Source organism: Centruroides sculpturatus, unplaced genomic scaffold (assembly GCF_000671375.1).
Source record: "Centruroides sculpturatus isolate CEXI.00-Female unplaced genomic scaffold, Cexi_2.0 scaffold932, whole genome shotgun sequence".
NCBI classification, from domain to species: Eukaryota; Metazoa; Arthropoda; class Arachnida; order Scorpiones; family Buthidae; genus Centruroides; species Centruroides sculpturatus.
The window spans coordinates 345473-350774 of NW_019385024.1; the positions used below are offsets into that span (position 1 = coordinate 345473).

Below are 5302 nucleotides of genomic sequence, written 5' to 3' on the forward strand. Positions count from 1 at the left end.
TTACTAAAGTTTACTTTTAAAATTTAATTAAATATTTAAAGAAGAAATTTTATGAATTAATCAAGCGTTACGTAAAGAGAAAAGATAAAATAATAATAATAATAATAATTCAGTAAAACATCCAAATTTTCTATAAATTTCTACATTGAATTTTTAATTGCCTAATTTACAATAAAGTATAAAAATAATAATAATATTGATCGTAAATTGCTTGTTTTTTCGTCTTAGTATTTGATTATTCAAAATAGCATGACTCAGATCCGATGAAGTAAGGAATAAAATCAATCAAAAAAAAAAACAAAAAAAGGGGGAAAAGTTATTGATTTCGATTTAGCATTTTAAGCAGGATAAAAATTTAACCTCCGGATGCCTTCCTTTATTATTCATTGAATATCTTTAACGATTATTTAATATTTTACTTTATTCTAAAAATATCTTCGGGCCTTTTCTATTAACAGTTTAATTAATTTTTATAACCCTTTCGTCCGTCTTTTAAATTATCTGCATGAGCTATGAACTAAAACATTCTTCCTAAAATTCCACATTAGAAAAAAAAAATACAAGTGTTTAAAATGTAACATATTTTCATTCCTGAGAATATTCGCTCGTAAAATATTGAAAGATAATTCGGCAGAAAGAGAAGTAATTTATAAATAAAGGTGACTTTCCATTGGAGTTTTATGATTTTCACCATCAAAACTAATTTTATGAACTTACCCAAAGCGATAAATTGAATGCTGTCATTGATGAGAGCGAGAGGAAATTCCGAAAGGAAACATTCTCTACTAATTAAGCTGTTTTCAGGTATTTAATTTTTTTCAATTTTATTTTTATTTTAGAAAATATATACAGTAATCTCTCGATTTAACGGACTAATTAGGGGAGGTGTTGTTCACTATTGCTGAAAAACCGTTTATAATGTACCTTGAGTAATTTATACTTATTGGCCCAACCTTTTTTAGAATTCTATATTCACGGATAAAGAATATAGAAAAATCCAGCAACGAGTTGTGTAACTTTTCCGGCCGTAAGTTAAGGTTTTGTGTGGCGCCATCTGATACGAGATTTTATTTTTAAAAACTTTTTATTTCATTAATTATTATAAAATGGCAAAATTTTGATTTTGAAGGTAGGTATGAGTTTTATATAAAAATGTAAATGTTAGTAACGAGTAAAATCTTCATTAAGGGCGACCCCATTCGAGATATGACAGGTAACCTCCCTTTATCCCCTCAACTTCCCGACTTTTAACCACCAAAATTTAATAGAATCAATCAAAAAATTCAGCAACGAGTTGCGTAACTTTCCCGGCAAAACAATACACAAACCTCAATGCAAAATATCAGAAATTTTCGACAAAAAGCACGGGAGTTATTAAGCTTTAAATTTGGTGAACAAAATTGAGCCCCCCACACACAAATACACAAAAATCCATACATACAGGGGGAAATATGCAAATTTTGTTGCATTTTTCGACGTTTCAAAGTGCCCCGAGACGAAAAATGTAAAAATTTTAGGGGGCATTTTTTGACCAATTTCCATACGAAATATACATCCTCTATACATAATTCCTCTATACATAACAGCTTTATAGTAGAAATTAAATCGTCCGTTAAATTGGGTTTTGTTAAATCGAAGCGTGTGTATTTTGAATTATGAATATTTAAATGTAAAATTTATTTCAAATCATTAAATCTTTTTAATTAAATTAGTTTTATTATATTATATTAATATAAGGATATACTTTTTTTAATGTTTATATATTTCTGAGTCTCGCTTCCTTAATGTTTCTTTTACTAAAATTAATTTAATAAAAATTGATAAACCTGTGCCGACTTAATTGAGAATTGTACAAAGAGACAGGGAGAGACATCTTTTTCAACTTAACCATCGCCGTATTGAGGGAGAAGATGGGGATTTTTCTCCGAACCCGGGGAAACCATGGTTCTGCGAATATTCAGCACAGCAGCCAAAGGAGTTTTGGTGAAACGTGTGATCTTAGCTTGCAATTTCATGAATGCACGATGCTGTCCATGGACATTTGGAGAAATTGCAAGCTAAGAGCACACGTCTCAGCAAATTCCTTTGGATGCTATGATGGGTATTCGTGGAACCACAGCTCTAACTCCATTCATCCCATCGCATTTTTGGGTTCGTGAAGACCCATAAGGACAGCTTAGACCGGTCGATAAGTCTACTTCACCATTGGCATCCGTCGAAAGAATTCTCAATAAATTCAAGTTAGTGTTTTAAATACATTTAATCGTAGTCAAAATTAAAGATATATCGTTAAGTCGGCACGGATTAATAATATATTTAACATTCCCTATTTTTGACACAGTGAAATTCACTCTAAAAACAAAGAAAAAGAATGAGGAGTGAGATTAAAAAAAAAGCACAAAAATATTAACCAAATAAGAGACGTCCTAATATACTATTTTATATTGTTGAAAGGAATTGTTCAACTTATTATTCAATGAATAACTTCTTTCTTACTAGATCAGTGCAGCAAACCAGGAAGAATCAGGCACGGAAGCACAATTGGAGATGTTTATGAAAACGAAATCCGACTTTATTATAAATGCTGGCCAGGGTATAAACTTGTTGGTAATTCTACACTGCGTTGCCTCGAAACTAAGAAATGGTCTAGCGAAACACCCGAGTGTGAAGGTATATTTCTATATTTTAACTTTAATAAATCAAAATGATAAATAGAAAAAAAAATCCAGCAACAAGTTGCGTAACTTTCCCGACAAAATAAATGACCCACCCTTTGACCTTTAACCATGAAAATTTAATAGCCCGCAACCCCCGATAAACAAAACTCCCCGCAAAATTTCAGAAATTTTCGACAAAAGACACAAGAGTTATTAAGCTCAATATTAATTAAGGCACCAGTTCGAATATTCGTAGAAAAGAATGTTAAGAAAAAAAAACAATAAAAAAATTGTAATATAAAAAACATAATTGCTTAATATATCGTGTGACTTGTATATAAAAAATAACAATTAATAAAAAAAAATATTCTACGTGTTTCATTTGTTCAAGAAACAGAGGCTAAAAGGGCAAGCTTTAACTGTGGATCCTACGCGAGCTCTCGATTACGGGTTAGAGATTTTATGTAATATTTAATATATAATTGATATTCAAGTTATATAATTAAATGAATTACATTTAAATGGTTTGATGATGAAAGAGTAAAAGTTTTTGAAAAGTCGCTCATAAAGGACAAATGGCAACTCGAACAGAAGTGACATTCGACGCGAAATCTATCAAAATGATGAATGACAAAACTTTGAAAATCTGTAATATGAAAGTTACTACACCAAAGTGTAATATCTTCCACTCACTTCAATCTCTGCTCTAACCCCTGTAATTATGAATAGTTCTCACTCGACCTTTTAATATCCAATCTGGCTGCATTTTATTTACAATTTAATGTAAACCCGTATAAACCGGACTCGTACGGTTTGGCAGGTTTCCGGTGTATAGAGGCTCTATTTCCTTGGGGGTATAACAATTTTCTCTTCTCCTGTGCATACGTTCTTATTTAAAATGAGTTTAAATAACTAGAAAGTTTTAATTTAAAAATTATTGGGCTGCAATTTTCAAATTCCAGAACTAATAGATTTCTACTAACGTCCGTCTGTTCGTCTGTTCGTTCGTTCGTCCTTTAATTTTATAAAATTATTTATTACAGCCATTCCAAAATGCAATATTTACGATTTGGAAGAACGTTTATCACCCTATAAAATTACTTCAGGAAGATATATAAACGATGACATATTGGATGGTGAGAACGTCACGCTCTCGTGTTCCATTGAAAATTTTGTATTGGTAGGTCAGAATTATGCAATTTGTTCGCACGAAACGTGGAAAATCGGAATATTTAAATGTAAGTATACTAAAAATTATAGAATAAATATTGTGAGTTTGTTTGTACTGTGCGAGGTAACGCGACACCTGGGCGATCCGCCGACGGGGGTGCCTCTCGGAAGGACTTTCTACGGGAAATGTGTCTCTATTTAGGTGTTACAAACGTAAAGAAACCCAAAAAACTCCACTTTAGTGAGGTGCAAACTTACACCAACTACTGTACCACTGTTCACCGGTGACTGGTGAGCCCGATAAATATTGTGAGATAAAATTTTCAACATGACATTGCATATTATGAAAATAATACGCGCTATCTAACGTGTTGGCCACATGGAGTTTTCCGCATTTTCTTCGCGTTTGCAGCACTTAAATAGGACCAGTTTTCCGAAGAAAGTTCTCCCAGGAGGCACCCACTCGGCAAAACCCCTTCGGGTCGCTTGCCGTATACGAACAAACAATTAACTGGCGTATAAGACTCACCCCATTTTCAGACAGTATTTTTCGGTGGAAAAGTGCATCTTATACGTCATAAAATACTATATATATTAAATAAACTGATTTTATTTTCTAATTAATAAAATTTTATTGTTGTTTTAAGGCGTGAAGGGATGTCCTCCTGTTCGTAAACCAGATAATTCTTCCCTCATCATAGAAGATATTCAAGATGTTTACAAGTTTGGAGAATTCATCAGATTTTCTTGTCCAGCATCTGAGAAACTTGATATTGAATTGGAATTAATTACGTGCCTGGATAACGGTTGGTCTGACAGTCGAGTGCCAAAATGTCTTCCTTCAAATCCCTGAATCCACGCCAAAATAAGGTAATCGGGCCTCCAGTCGCTAATCTTTCCATATCTGGTTTCGGTTTACATCGATCTAACTCCGTTCTCGTAATTAAGGAAGGACGGACGAACAAACGAACAGAGGGACGTTATTGGGAATACATAAGTCTGTAATTGGAAAATTACAGCTTAATAACGAATTTAAAGTGTTATTGTGATGTATGAGTATGAATAAAATAATATTATAACATACGAAGTCCGTTAAATCGAAGTTTTACTGTACCAATAATTATTATACATTGCATAATCAAGTATTTAGACTTTTCAATTTCTTCAATAATTGAATGACATTGCATTATTGAGAAAATTGAAGAAGTTCTTGCCTCGAGAAGTTCATCTCTTTCCATTATTAAAGAGATTTATTCCATGAATTCTCAATTTGATTTTCCTAGTCAACAACATTCAAATTGATGGTCTCAGAAAGATGTCCTACCCAACTCTTTCTTAGAAATTTTGATTGGATATAACAGAAAGAAATCTCCAAACTATGGCATTATCGTAAGATGAAGGCTCCATATTGTTATATGAGAATTTAATTCAATTTTGTGATTATATTTCCCACTCCAAATTAAAATGGGGCAAAA

At 32.3% G+C, this 5302-nt stretch overlaps 1 long non-coding RNA gene across 1 annotated transcript; it reads left to right on the forward strand.

The window, feature by feature from the left end:
- The first annotated feature begins 761 nt into the window (after positions 1 to 761).
- On the forward strand, positions 762 to 4901 carry LOC111633576. The gene is made up of 4 exons (XR_002758075.1): positions 762 to 804; positions 2500 to 2670; positions 3701 to 3895; positions 4475 to 4901. It is a non-coding gene; the product is annotated as an uncharacterized LOC111633576 (long non-coding RNA).
- The last annotated feature ends 401 nt before the right edge of the window (positions 4902 to 5302 follow it).